The sequence below is a fragment of the Panulirus ornatus genome, chromosome 54 (assembly GCF_036320965.1).
Source record: "Panulirus ornatus isolate Po-2019 chromosome 54, ASM3632096v1, whole genome shotgun sequence".
Lineage (NCBI taxonomy): Eukaryota > Metazoa > Arthropoda > Malacostraca > Decapoda > Palinuridae > Panulirus > Panulirus ornatus.
The window spans coordinates 6,419,249-6,435,371 of record NC_092277.1 but is presented as its reverse complement, the minus strand read 5'-3'; the positions used below and the strand labels follow the sequence as shown (position 1 = coordinate 6,435,371).

The window sequence follows — 16,123 nt, the reverse complement described above, 5'->3', positions numbered from 1 at the left end:
AAATATATAAATAATATGTATATATGTATGTTTATGTGCGGGTGTGGGTGTTTGTGTATATACATGTGTATGTGAGTGGGTTGGACCATTCCTTGTCTGTTTCCTTGCGCTACCTTGCTAATGCGGGAGACAGCAGTTAAGTATGATAAATAGAAAAATAATTTACACGTGCACAGACACAAACATATCTACACATGAACATACTTACACTTGTTTGCCTTCATCTGTTCTTGTCACTACTGTGCCACACAGGAAATAGCATCGCTACCCCCTGCTCCCATGAGGTAGCACCAGGCCACATTCATTTACACTCAGTCTCTAGCTGTCATGTGTAATGCACTGATACCACAGCTTCCTATCCACATCCAGACCCCACAGACCTTTCTATGGTTTAACCCAGATGCTTCACATGCCTTGGTTCAGTCCACTGACAGCACATCGACCCTCGTATACCACATTGTTCCAGTTCACTATTCCTTGCACGTCTCTCCCTCTCTCTCCTGTAAGTTTGGGCCCTGATCACTCAAAATCTTTTTCACTCCATCCTTCAACCTTCAATTTGGTCTCCCTCTTCTCCTTCTTCCCTTCACCTCTGACACATATATCCTCTACGTCAATCTTTCCTCACTCATTCTCTCCATGTGTCCAAACCATTTCAATACACCCTCTTCTGCACTATCAACCACTGTTTTTATTACCACATATCTCTCTTATCCTTTCATTACTTAAACGATGAAACCACCTCACACCACATATTGTCCGCAAACATTTAATTTCCAACACATCCACCCTCATCTGCACAATCCTATCTATAGCCCATTCCTCACACCCATATAACATTGTTGTAACCACTATTCCTTCAAACATACCAATTTTTGCTCTCCAAGATAACATTCTCGCCTTCCACACATTCTGCAAAACTCCCAGAACCTTAGACCCCTCCCCCACCCTGTGACTCAACTCTGCTTCCATGGTTCCATCTGCTGCTAAATCCACTCCCAGATATCTGAAACATTTCACTTCCTCTAGTTTTTCTCCATTCAAATTTACCTCCCAATTAACTTGTCCCTCAGCCATACTGAAGCTAATAACCTTGCTCTTATTTACATTTACTTGCAACTTTCTTCTTTCACATGCTTTACCAAACTCAGTTACCGACCTATGCAGTTTCTCACCCGAATCAGCCATCAGCACTGTAGGATCATTGAATAACAACTGACTCACTTCCCAAGCATTCTCATCCAGAACGGTCTGCATACTTGCCCCTCTTTCCAAAACTGTTGAATTCACCTTCCTAACCACCCCATCCATAAACAAATTAACACCCATGGATACATCATGCACCGCTGCTGCAGACCAACATTTACTGGGAACCAATCACTTTCCTTTATTCTTACTTGTGAATGTCTTACATCCTAATATGCTTCTAGCCGCTTCCCTCCCTCACCATGTACTCTTAAAACCTTCCACAAAGCATCTCTATCAACCCTATCATGTGCCTTCACGAGATCCATAAATGCTACATGCAAGTCTACCTTTTTTAAGTATTTTTCACATATAATCTTCAAAACAAACACCTGATCCACACATCCTCTACCACTTCTGAAACCACACTGTCCTTCCCCAGTCTGATGCTCTGTACATGCCTTTACCTTCTCATTCAGTACCCTCCCATATAATGTAATGTAATGCACTGAAACCACAGCTCCCTTTCACATCCTTCCCCCATAGACCTTTCCATGGACTGCCCTAGATGCTTCCTATGCTCTGTCTCAATCCATTGACAGCACTTCGACCCTGGTACACCACATTGCTCCAATTCACTCTCTTCCCTGCACACCCTTCACCCTCCTGTATGTTCAGGCTCTTATCGATCAGAATCTCCTTCAGTCAATCCTTCCACCTCCAGTTTGGTCTCCCAATTCTCCTTGTTCCCTCCACCTTTGATACACTCACCATCTTGTCAACCCCTTCTCACTCATTCTCTCCATGTTTCCAAACCATTTCAACACACCCTCTTCTGCTCCCTAAACCACACTTCTTCTACCACACACCTCTCCCACCCTTTCATTACTTACTTGATCAAACCACCTCACCCCCCATATTGTCCTCAAACATTTAATTTTCAACACATCCATTTATATTTATTTACATTTATGTATTTTTTTATTATACTTAATCGCTGTTTCCCGCATCAGCAAGGTAGTGCAAGGAAACAGATGAAGAATGGCCCAACCACTCATATACACATATATATATATATTTTTTTTTTTATGCTTTGTCGCTGTCTCCCGCGTTTGCGAGGTAGCGTAAGGAAACAGACGAAAGAAATGGCCCACCCCCCCCATATACATGTATATACATACGTCCACACACGCAAATATACATACCTACACAGCTTTCCATGGTTTACCCCAGACGCTTCACATGCCTTGATTCAATCCACTGACAGCACGTCAACCCCGGTATACCACATCGCTCCAATTCACTCTATTCCTTGCCCTCCTTTCACCCTCCTGCATGTTCAGGCCCCGATCACACAAAATCTTTTTCACTCCATCTTTCCACCTCCAATTTGGTCTCCCTCTTCTCCTTGCTCCCTCCACCTCCGACACATATATCCTCTTGGTCAATCTTTCCTCACTCATCCTCTCCATGTGCCCAAACCACTTCAAAACACCCTCTTCTGCTCTCTCAACCACGCTCTTTTTATTTCCACACATCTCTCTTACCCTTACGTTACTCACTCGATCAAACCACCTCACACCACACATTGTCCTCAAACATCTCATTTCCAGCACATCCATCCTCCTGCGCACAACTCTATCCATAGCCCACGCCTTGCAACCATACAACATTGTTGGAACCACTATTCCTTCAAACATACCCATTTTTGCTTTCCGAGATAATGTTCTCGACTTCCACACATTCTTCAAGGCCCCCAGAATTTTCGCCCCCTCCCCCACCCTATGATCCACTTCTGCTTCCATGGTTCCATCCGCTGCCAGATCCACTCCCAGATATCTAAAACACTTCACTTCCTCCAGTTTTTCTCCATTCAAACTCACCTCCCAATTGACTTGTCCCTCAACCCTACTGTACCTAATAACCTTGCTCTTATTCACATTTACTCTTAACTTTCTTCTTCCACACACTTTACCAAACTCAGTCACCAGCTTCTGCAGTTTCTCACATGAATCAGCCACCAGCGCTGTGTCATCAGCGAACAACAACTGACTCACTTCCCAAGCTCTCTCATCCCCAACAGACTTCATACTTGCCCCTCTTTCCAAAACTCTTGCATTTACCTCCCTAACAACCCCATCCATAAACAAATTAAACAACCATGGAGACACCACACACCCCTGCCGCAAACCTACATTCACTGAGAACCAATCACTTTCCTCTCTTCCTACACGTACACATGCCTTACATCCTCGATAAAAACTTTTCACTGCTTCTAACAACTTTCCTCCCACACCATATATTCTTAATACCTTCCACAGAGCATCTCTATCAACTCTATCATATGCCTTCTCCAGATCCATAAATGCTACATACAAATCCATTTGCTTTTCTAAGTATTTCTCACATACATTCTTCAAAGCAAACACCTGATCCACACATCCTCTACCACTTCTGAAACCACATTGCTCTTCCCCAATCTGATGCTCTGTACATGCCTTCACCCTCTCAATCAATACCCTCCCATATAATTTACCAGGAATACTCAACAAACTTATACCTCTGTAATTTGAGCACTCACTCTTATCCCCTTTGCCTTTGTACAATGGCACTATGCACGCATTCCGCCAATCCTCAGGCACCTCACCATGAGTCATACATACATTAAATAACCTTACCAACCAGTCAACAATACAGTCACCCCCTTTTTTAATAAATTCCACTGCAATACCATCCAAACCTGCTGCCTTGCCGGCTTTCATCTTCCGCAAAGCTTTCACTACCTCTTCTCTGTTTACCAAATCATTTTCCCTAACCCTCTCACTTTGCACACCACCTCGACCAAAACACCCTATATCTGCCACTCTATCATCAAACACATTCAACAAACCTTCAAAATACTCACTCCATCTCCTTCTCACATCACCACTACTTGTTAACACCTCCCCATATATATATATATGTACATAAACACCCATACATATGAAAATATGCATGAACACCCGTACATGCACCTATACATACGTATACATTTCAAAGTATACATATAAATACACAGACATACACATGTAAATACTCATACTTGCTGCCTTCATCCATTTCCATTGCCACTCCGCCACACAGGAAATAGCATTCTCCCCTCCCTCCAGTGAGGTATAACCGGAAAAAGACAAAAAGGCCACATTCATTCACACTCAATCTCTAGGTGTCATATGCAATGCACCGAAACCATAGCTCCCTTTCCAATTTCGGGACTCACAGACCTTTCTATGGTTTACCCCAGACACTTCACATGCCCTGGTTTAATCCATTGACACAACATCGACCCTCGTATAACTTATCATTATAATTCACTCTTTTCCTTGCACGTCTTTCCCCCTCCTGTATGTTCAGGCCCCAATTGCTCAAAATCTTTTTCACCCCCATCCTTCCACCTAACCTTGCTCTTATTCGCATTTACTCTCAACTTTCTCCTTTCACACACTTTACCAAACTCAGTCACCATCCTCTGCAGTTTCTCACCCGAATCAGCCACCATATACTGTATCATCACCATATGCTGTATCATCACCGAACAACAACTGAATCACTTTTCAAGTTCTCATCCACAACAGACTGCATATTTCCCCCTATCTCCAAAACTCTCGCATTCACTTCTTTAGCCACCCCATCCATAAACAATTACACAACCATGGGGACATTCCACACCCCTGCCACAAATCTGTATTCACTGGGAACTAATCACTTTCCTCTCTTCCTACTTGTGCACATGCCTTACATCCTTGGTAAAACTTTTCACTGCTTTTAGCAACTTACCTCCCACACTATATACTCTTAAAACCTTCCACAAAGCATCTCTATCACTCCTGTCATATGCTGTCTGGAGATGCATAAATGCTACATACAAATCCATCTGTTTTCTAAGTATTTTTCACATTTCTTCAAAGCAAACACCTGATCCATTTATCATCTGCCACTTCTGAAACCACAGTGCTCTTCCCCAATCTGATGCTCTGTACATGCCTTTACCCTCCCAGTCAATACCCTTCCATATAATTTCCAAGGATTACTCAAAAAACTTAAGTATCAGTAATTTGAATACTTACCTTTATCCCCTTTGTCTTTATACATTGGGACTATGCATGCATTCTGCCAATCCTCAGGCACTACACCGTGATCCATACATACTTCTGATATCCTTACCTACCAATCAACAACACAGTCACCCACTTTTTCAATAAATTCCACTGCAATACCATCCAAACCGGCTGCCCTTGCTGGCTTTTATCTTCCGCAAAGCTTTTACTGCATCTCTGTTTACCAAACCATTCTCTCTGACCCTCTCACTTCGCACACCACCTCAACCAATACACCCTATATCTGCCACTCTATCATCAAACATTCAACAAACCTTCAAAATACTTGCTGCATCTCCTTCTCACTTCACAACTTGTTGTTACCTCCCCATTTGCCCCCTTCACTGATGTTCCCATTTGTTCTCTTGTCTTATGCACATTATTTACCTCCTTCCAAAACATCTTTTTATATTCTCTTAAATATAATGATACTCTCTCACTCCGACTCTTATTTGCCCTCTTTTTCACCTCTTCCATCTTTCTGTTGACCTCTTGCCACTTTACATACATATCCCATTCATTTGCACTGTTTCCCTGCAAAAATTGTCCAAACACCTCTCTCTTGTCTTTCACTAGCAACCTTACTTCTTCATCCCACCACTGACTACCCTTTCTAATCTGCCTGCCTCCCACCTTTCTCATACCACATGTATCTTTTGCACAAGCTATCTGTGTTTCCCTAAATAAAAATTCCTTTCCTCCCCCTCCCCCCTAATGTCATTTGCTCTCACCTTTTCTCTCCTGGTACTTTCTCACAGAAGTCTCCTTTCCAAGCTCGCTTACTCTCACCACTCTGTTCTCTCTTCTTCTGAAAACTTTTACAAGTCTTCACCTTTGCCTCCATAAGATAGTGATCAGACATCCCTCCAGCTGCCCCTCTCAGCACATATATGTATTTTTTTCATAAGGAGACTTGTGTGAGGAAGTACCAGGAGAGACTGAGTACAGAATGGAAAAAGGTGAGAACAAAGGACGTAAAGGGAGTGGGGGAGGAATGGGATGTATTTAGGGAAGCAGTGATGGCTTGCGCAAAAGATGCTTGTGGCATGAGAAGCGTGGGAGGTGGGCAGATTAGAAAGGGTAGTGAGTGGTGGGATGAAGAAGTAAGATTACTAGTGAAAGAGAAGAGAGAGGCATTTGGACTATTTTTGCAGGGAAATAATGCAAATGACTGGGAGATGTATAAAAGAAGGAGGCAGGGGGTCAAGGTGCAAGAGGTGAAAAAGAGGGCAAATGAGAGTTGGGGTGAGAGACTATCATTAAATCTTAGGGAGAATAAAAAGATGTTTTGGAAGGAGGTAAATAAAGTGCATAAGACAAGGGAACATATGGGAACTTCAGTGAAGGGGGCTAATGGGGAGGTGATAACAAGTAGTGGTGATGTGAGAAGGAGATGGAGTGAGTATTTTGAAGGTTTGTTGAATGTGTTTGATGACAGAGTGGCAGATATAGGTTGTTTTGGTCGAGGTTGTGTGCAAAGTGAGAGGGTTAGGGAGAATGATTTGGTAAACAGAAAAGAGGTAGTAAAAGCTTTGCAGAAGATGAAAGCCAGCAAGGCAGCAGGTTTGGATGGTATTGCAGTGGAATTTATTAAAAAAGGGGGTGACTGTATTAATACGTTGACATGTTGGTAAGGTTATTTAATGTATGTATGACTCATGGTGAGGTGCCTGAGGATTGGCAGAATGCTTGCATAGTGCCATTGTACAAAGGCAAAGGGAATAAAAGTGAGTGCTCAAATTACAGAGGTATAAGTTTGTTGAGTATTCCTGGGAAATTATAAGGGAGGGTATTGATTGAGAGGAATGAAGGCATGTACAGAGCATGAGATTGGGGAGGAGCAGTGTGGTTTCAAAAGTGGTAGAGGATGTGTGGGTCAGGAGTTTGCTCTGAAGAATGTATGTGAGAAATATTTAGAAAAGTAAATGGTTTTGTATGTAGCATTTATGGATCTGGAGAAGGCATATGATAGAGTTGATAGAGATGCTCTGTGGAAGGTATTAAGAATATATGGTGTGGGAGGCAGGTTGTTAGAAGCAGTGAAAAGTTTTTACCAAGGATGTAAGGCATGTGTATGTGTAGGAAGAAAGGAAAGTGATTGGTTTTCAGTGAATGTAGGTTTGCAGCAGGGGTGTGTGACGTCTCCATGTTTGTTTAATTTGTTTATGGATGGGGTTGTTATGGAGATGAATGCAAGAGTTTTGGAAAGAGGGGCAAGTATGCAGTCTGTTGTGGATGAGAGCTTAGGAAGTGAGTCAATTGTTCGCTGATGATACAGTCCTGGTGGCTGATTCATGTGATAAACTGCAGAAGCTGGTGACTGAGTTTGGTAAAGTGTGTGAAAGAAGAAAGCTGAGAGTAAATGTAAATAAGAGCAAGGTTATTAGGTACAGTAGGGTTGAGGGACAAGTCAATTGGGAGGTAAGTTTGAATGGAGAAAAACTGGAGGAAGTGAAGTGTTTTATATATTTGGGTGTGGATATGGCAGCGGATGGAACCATGGAAGGGGAAGTGAATCATAGGGTGGGAGAGGGAGCGAAAGTTTTGGGAGCATTGAAGAATGTGTGGAAGTCAAGAACATAATCTCGGAAAGCAAAAATGGGTTTGTTTGAAGTAATAGTGGTTCCAACAATGTTATATGGTTGCGAGGCGTGGGCGATAGATAGAGTTGTGCAGAGGAGGGTGGATGTGCTGGAAATGAGATGTTTAAGGACAATATGTGGTGTGAGGTGGTGTAATCGAGTAAGCAATGAAAGGGTAACAGAGATGTGTGGTAATAAAAAGAGTGTGGTTGAGAGAGCAGAAGAGGGTGTTTTGAAATGGTTTGGTCACATGGAGAGAATGAGAGAGGAAAGATTGCCCAAGAGGATATATGTGTCAGCAGTGGAGGGAACGAGGAGAAGTGGGAGACCAAATTGGAGGTGGAAAGATGGAGTGAAAAAGATTTTGAGTGATCGTGGCTTGAACATGCAGGAGGGTGAAAGGCTTGTAAGGAATACAGTGAATTTGAACGATGTGGTATACCGCGGTCGACATGCTGTCAATGGAATGAACCAGGGCATGTGAAGCGTCTGGGGTAAATCATGAAAACTTCTGTGGGGCCTGGATGTGGAAAGGGAGCTGTGGTTTTGGTGCATTATTACATGACAGCTAGAGACTGAATGTGAACGAATGTGGCCTTTGTTGTCTTTTCCTAGTGCTACCTCGCGCACATGAAGGGGGAGGGGGTTGTTATTTCATGTGTTGCGGGGTGGCGATGGGAATGAATAAAGGCAGACAGTATGAATTATGTACATGTGTATATATGTATATGTCTGTGTGTGTGTATGTATATATATACGTTGAGATGTATAGGTATGTGTATGAGCGTGTGTGGACGTGTATGTATATACATGTGTATGTGGGTGGGTTGGGCCATTCTTTCGTCTGTTTCCTTGCGCTACCTCGCTAACGCGGGAGACAGCGACAATGAAATGTATTTAGTTCTGATTGGTTGGATCAACAATTGCTGGATTGAAAATTTTTCTGTGGTATAGATGATGAACATTTCCAAGGATTTTTAAGGTTGAGCAGACAGTAAAGTCATGCAAGCTAATTTCGTTACTAGAAATAGTCATTAAATCATAGCATTCTCATACTAACATTATCATCCACTTTGTTTAAATTGTAAGGAACACAGTGTAGTATTTAAAGAAATTATTTTGTTTGTAATGAAATGTTTTGTTAATTTGCACATATGTATATCTGAAAAAATGGAAATGAAAGGATAAGTCTGTTGGAACACTTCCGTTAAAAATGCATATAGAAATGGTTGATATGTACATTACTAAGATATAGAGGAGTACAGTACTGAAATTAAACAAAGCACTAGTGAAACTATAAGGTTCTTAAACCAAATAAATACACTAATACTGTAGCTGGGTAGAGTATACAGATAGGTAAATGTGGGACTGACAACTTCATAGTTGGTGGTCTAAAGGCAGGAAGGAGTGCAGTAAGGTATCTGTTACTGGCGAGTGTAGGATAATTTTCCTTTCTATTACAGTACAGTACAGTATTGATTTTCTGTTGAGACACTGATTTGGTACAATAGATTAATAACTGGATGAATGCATACCTCAATTAAGAGTCATTTTCAGTCAAGAATTTTACTATTTTCTGCAGGATCTTCTTTAAGTTATAGATAGTGGACATTCAAATACATATTCATCACTTTATTTTCACTGAAGCCCCTTTATCAGTAGATTTAACATACATTTGGCAGGACTGAACTTACGACAAGGGACCGATTATTCTTGGAATCCATAATGAGGACTCAAAATATTATAACTTGTCCAGATAGGGAAAGTCACAGGTAAAATCATTTTGTTAAACTGACCAAGGATGCTGACCCTGTGCATAAAGGGGAATAAGTTTGTAAAGTATAACTAGGAAAAGTATATGCAAGAATGTTAATTGATAGAGTGATGGAAGTGACTAAATACATAATAAGTAAAGAGCAAGTTGGTTTAGGAAAGGTAGGGGATGTGTGGATCAGATTTTTGTTGTAAAGATGACTGTAAAAAAGTGTTCAGTGAAAGGTAAGACGTTGTATTGCAGCTTTTATGGATCTGGAGAAAGCATAAGACATAGTCAAGCGGAATGCTTCATGGGGTGTGTTGAGGATGTATGGGATAGGGGGACAACTGTCGGATGGTGTGAAAGCCTTCTATGGAGGAGTAAATGTATGTGTAAGAGTGGATGGAGAGTTGAGTGAAAGTTGTGGGGTACTTGTAGGTGTGAGGAAGGGCTGTGTGATATTGCCATGGCTTTTTAGCATATGGATGGATGGAGTGATAAGAAAAATGAAAGCAAAACTAAGGAAAAGGGTGCAGAGATGGAGTGTGGTGGTGAGATATGGTGGCTAGTGGCAATCCTGTTTGTAGATGATGCTGTGTTGTTTGCTGAGAGTGAAGAGGAGTTGCAGAAGGTTATAAGTGTGTTTAATGATGTGTGTAAGTATAGGTGATTGAAGATTAAATGCAAGTAAAAGTATAGTAAAAGTGTTTCAAAGGAAACGTTGAAAGTATCGACTTTGTAAAATCATATAAAATGAAAGAAGGAAGGGTAAAGAATTGTGTTTTGGATATGTGTGGAGAAAGACTGGAAAAAGTGAGAGAATCTAAGTGCCTAGAAGCTATCTTGGGTGAGTTTGGTGATAGGGAAGGAGAGACAAGGGAGCGAGCACTACAGGGTACAAGAGTCATTGTGTCCCTTAATGAAGGTTAGAGGTGTAAGTTTGGAAGTGAAGAGAGGATTAAAGTACAGCATAGTCCTCCCAGCCCAGACATGTGCAGTTGAAACATGAATGTAAAATGAGCTATTTCAGAAGAGCATGTGGTGTGACTGGATGGAATGAAGAAAGAAATTAGGGGTGTATGTGAGATGTGGTATGCCAGGGAATGCAAAGGGGTTAAATTATGGGGTGGTAGAATGGGTGAAGATTTGTAGAGGTTTTGAGAAAAGAAGAGAGAATGTTGGGGTGAAGAGAGTGGTGAGAGTAATAAGCTTGGGAAGGAGACTTGTGTGAGGAAGTACCATGAGAGACTGAATGCAGAATGGTAAAAGGTGAGAGCAAAGGGCGCAAGGGGAGTGGGGGAGGAATGGGATGTATTTAGGGGAAAAGTGATGGCTTGTGCAAAAGATACTTGTGGCATGAGAAGTGTGGGAGGTGGGCAGATTAGAAAGGGTAGTGAGTGGTGGGATGAAGAAGTAAGATTATTAGTGAAAGAGAAGAGAGAGGCATTTAGATGATTTTTGCAGGGAAATAGTACAAATGACTGGGAGATGTATAAAAGAAAGAGGCAGTAGGTCAAGAGAATGGTGCAAGAGGTGAAAAAGAGGGCAAATGAGAGTTGGGGTGAGAGAGTATCATTAGATTTTAAGGCGAATAAAATGATGTTTTGGAAGGAGGTAAATAAAGTGCGTAAGACAAGGGAACAAATGGGAACATTGGTGAAGGGGGCTAATGGGGAGGTAATAACAAATAATGGTGATGTGATGAGATATAGTGAGTATTTTGAAGGTTTGTTGAATGTGTTAGATGATAGAGTGGCACATATAGGATGTTTTGGCTGAGGTGGTGTGCGAAGTGGAAGGGTCAGGGAGAATGATTTGGTAAAAAGAGAAGAGGTAGTGAAAGCTTTGCGGAAGATGAAAGCCGACAAGGCGGCGGGTTTGGATGGTATTGCAGTGGAATTTATTAAAAAAGGGGGTGACTGTGTTGTTGACCAGTTAGTAAGGATATTTAATGTATGTATGTCTCATGGTGAAGTGCCTGAGGATTGGCGGAATGCATGCATAGTGCCATTGTACAAAGGCAAAGGGGATAAAGGTGAATGTTGAAATTACAGAGGTATAAGTTTGTTGAGTATTCCTGGGAAATTATGTGGAAGGGTATTGATTGAGAGGGTGAAGGCATGTACAGAGCATCAAATTGGGGAAGAGCAGTGTGGTTTCAGAGGTGGTAGAGAATGTGTGGATCAGGTGTTTGCTTTGAAGAATGTATGTGAGAAATACTTAGAAAAGCAAATGGATTTGTATGTAACATTTATAGACCTGGAGAAGGCATATGATAGGATTGATAGAGATGCTCTGTGGATGGTATTAAGAGTATATGGGGTGGGAGGCAAGTTGCTAGAAGCATTGAAAAGTTTTTATCGAGGATGTAAAGCATGTGTACGTGTAGGAAGAGAAGAAAGTGATTGGTTCCCAATGAATGATGGTTTGCGGTAGGGGTGTGTGATGTCTCCATGGTTGTTTAATTTATGTATGGGGTTGTTAGGGAGGTGAATGCAAGAGTTTTGGAGAGAGGGGCAAGTATGCAGTCTGTTGTGGATGAGAGGGCTTGGGAAGTGAGTCAGTTGTTGTTCGCTGATGATACAGTGCTGGTGGCTGATTCGAGTGATAAACTGCAGAAGCTGGTGACTGAGTTTGGTAAAGTGTGTGAAAGAGGAAAGCTGAGAGTAAATGTGAATAAGGGCAAGGTTATTAGGTACAGAAGGGTTGAGGGACAAGTCAATTGGCAGGAAAGTTTGAATGGAGAAAAACTGGAGGAAGTGAAGTATTTCAGATATCTGGGAGTGGATTTGGCAGTGGATGCAACCATGGAAGTGGAAGTGTCATAGGGTGGGGGAGGGGGGAAGTTTCTGGGAGCACTGAAAATGTGTGGAAGGCGAGAACATTATCTCAGAAAGCAAAAATGGGTATTTTTGAAGGAATAGTGGTTCCAGCAATGTTATATGGCTGCGAGGTGTGGGCTATAGATAGGGTTGTGCGGAGGAGGGTGACTGTGTTAAAAATGAGATGTTTTAGGACAATATGTGGTGGGAGGTGGTTTGATTAAGTGATGAAAGGGTAAGAGAGATGTGTGGTAATATAAAGAGTGTGGTTGAGAGAGTAGAAGAGGGTGAATTGAAATGGTTTGGTCATATGGAGAGAATGAGTGAGGAAAGATTGACAAACAGGACATGTGTGTCAGAGGTGGAGGGAACGAGAAGTGGGAGATCAAATTGGAGGTAGAGGGATGGAATGTAAAAGATTTTGAGCGATTGGGGCTTGAACATGCAGGATGGTGAAAGGCGTGTAAGGAATAGAGTGAACTGGAATGATGTGGTATACCAGGGTTGACATGCTGTCAATGGATTGAACCAGGGCATGTGAAGCATCTGGGGTAAACCATAGAAAGTTCTGTGGGGCATGGATGTGGGTAGGGTGCTGTGGTTTTGGTGCATTATACCTGACAACTAGAGACTGAGTGTGACTGAATATGGCCTTTGTTATCTTTTCCTAGTGCTACCTCGCACGTGTGTGGAGGGAGGGGGGTCATTTCATGTGTGGCGGGGTGGCGACGGGAATGAATAAGGGTAGCAAGTATGAATTATGTATATGTGTATTCGTATGAGTCCACGGGGAAAATGAAACATGAAAAGTTCCCAAGTGCACATTCGTGTAATAATCACATCATCAGGGGAGACACAAGAGAGAAATATAACAGTCAGTTGATATACATCAAAGAGACGAAGCTAGGACGCCATTTGGTAAACATGTGACTGTCCAAAACATACAACGAGCATTCATAAACTTATCATTTTACAAATTTTATCAACAATAAAGTTATCTAATTTGTACAGACCATCACTAATATTAAGATTATAATTCGTTGTGTATTTAATAATAGAAGATTCAATGATATTTCTCTTGGTAATAGAGTTAGAGTTAATAACTGAGATGGCGTTACTCCAGTCAATACAATGATCATAGTTTTTGACGTGATTAAACAAGGCATTTGATTCTTGTCCCATTCTTATACTATATTTATGTTGCTTAAGTCTAACAGAAAGATCCTTACCAGTCTGACCAACATAAAATTTATCATAGTTTCCACAAAGCTCTTTATAGATGCATCCAAGAGAATTTTCTGGTGAATTCCTAATTAAGATATTCTTTATAGTATTATTGTTGCTAAAGGCAACATTTACATTAAAGGATTTAAGCAACATGGGAAGCAAAGTGAAATTATTATTAAAAGGGAGAACTAAAAGATTCTTGGTGTCAATGGGAGGTTTGGGCTCAACTCTATAAAATAATTTCTTTGCTAACTTAAGGAATATATCAATGAAAGATCTAGGGTACTTTAACTTAGATCCAATAGAATATATCTTCTCAAACTCATCATGAATAAACTCTGTACTGCAAATAGGTAATGCCCTAAGGAACATAGATTGAAATGATGATAATTTAACTCTGTCATGTTGAGATGAGTAATAATGGATATATGAGCATACATTGGTGGGTTTTCTGTATATGCTAAACTTAAACTTGTTTCCTTGTGTATATATGTATTTGTCTGTGTATGTATATATATGTATACATGGAAATGTATAGATATGTATATGTGCATGTGTGGACATGTGTGTATGTGGGTGGGTCGGACCATTCTTTCATTTGTTTCCTTGCACTTCCTCGCTAACGCAGGAGACAGCAACAAAGTATAATAAAATAAAAGAATGGGTGAAATGTAATGCTTTGAGGTAGTTTGGGCATGTGGAAAGAATGCAAGACAGGGAGTTTACAAGTGGAGTGTATGATAGTACAATTAAAGTGGTCGGTGTAAGTGGAAGACCACCTGTGACATGGGCAAATAGGCTGGAGGAATACAGGAGGGAGAGAAATAGTGGAAGAGCATGAGGAATGGTGTATATGAGTGAGGCATGTAAGGACAGGGTTAAGTGGAGACTGTTGTGCCATGGCCACCCTTTGTTGGGATATCCTGAAGGGAATAAATCAAATATCATTTATTTTTGATTTATTGTACTTGATCATGATTTCCTGTGGTAATGATGCAGCGCCAGGAAGCAGATGAAAAAGACCCATCCACTCGCATACTTGTATATATATACACATGTATGTTTATCCGTGCATTTTTTCTTTCATACATATTCATCATTTCTCACATTAGGGTGGTAGTGTGAAGAACAGTTGACTGAGCCTCAGAGGGAAAAATCCTCACTAAGCCCAGTCTCTTTTCCTTCTTTTGGAAAAGTAAAAGAGGAGGGGAGGATTTCCAGCACCCCACTACCACCCCTTTTAAAGAAGTAAGAACATTACATGTATCTCCTACATATCATAGGAGATGATGAACAGGGATGGGAGTGGGAAGGTGTATTATCACTTTAAAACCTGTTATAGTTAGGAGCTTTTTTTTTTTTTTTTTTTTTTTTTTTATACTTTGTCGCTGTCTCCCGCGTTTGCGAGGTAGCGCAAGGAAACAGACGAAAGAAATGGCCCAACCCCCCCCCATACACATGTATATACATACGTCCACACACGCAAATATACATACCTACACAGCTTTCCACGGTTTACCCCAGACGCTTCACATGCCTTGATTCAATCCACTGACAGCACGTCAACCCCGGTATACCACATCGCTCCAATTCACTCTATTCCTTGCCCTCCTTTCACCCTCCTGCATGTTCAGGCCCCGATCACACAAAATCTTTTTCACTCCATCTTTCCACCTCCAATTTGGTCTCCCTCTTCTCCTTGCTCCCTCCACCTCCGACACATATATCCTCTTGGTCAATCTTTCCTCACTCATCCTCTCTATGTGCCCAAACCACTTCAAAACACCCTCTTCTGCTCTCTCAACCACGCTCTTTTTATTTCCACACATCTCTCTTACCCTTACGTTACTCACTCGTTCAAACCACCTCACACCACACATTGTCCTCAAACATCTCATTTCCAGCACATCCATCCTCCTGCGCACAACTCTATCCATAGCCCACGCCTCGCAACCATACAACATTGTTGGAACCACTATTCCTTCAAACATACCCATTTTTGCTTTCCGAGATAATGTTCTCGACTTCCACACATTCTTCAAGGCCCCCAGAATTTTCGCCCCCTCCCCCACCCTATGATCCACTTCCGCTTCCATGGTTCCATCCGCTGCCAGATCCACTCCCAGATATCTAAAACACTTCACTTCCTCCAGTTTTTCTCCATTCAAACTCACCTCCCAATTGACTTGACCCTCAACCCTACTGTACCTAATAACCTTGCTCTTATTCACATTTACTCTTAACTTTCTTCTTCCACACACTTTACCAAACTCAGTCACCAGCTTCTGCAGTTTCTCACATGAATCAGCCACCAGCGCTGTATCATCAGCGAACAACAACTGACTCACTTCCCAAGCTCTCTCATCCCCAACAGACTTCATACTTGCCCCTCTTTCCAAAACTCTTGCATTTACC

General features: G+C 41.6%; 1 long non-coding RNA gene across 1 annotated transcript in view; it reads left to right on the top strand.

Annotated features, from left to right (window-relative positions):
* The window catches only part of LOC139765367 (uncharacterized), a 191,464-nt gene extending 175,760 nt beyond the window's left edge, over positions 1–15,704 (top strand). Inside the window, exon 3 of the long non-coding RNA XR_011716655.1 lies at positions 14,821–15,704. This is a non-coding gene — a long non-coding RNA (uncharacterized lncRNA). The remainder of the gene's footprint in view (positions 1–14,820) is intronic.
* Positions 15,705–16,123: the final 419 nt, after the last annotated feature.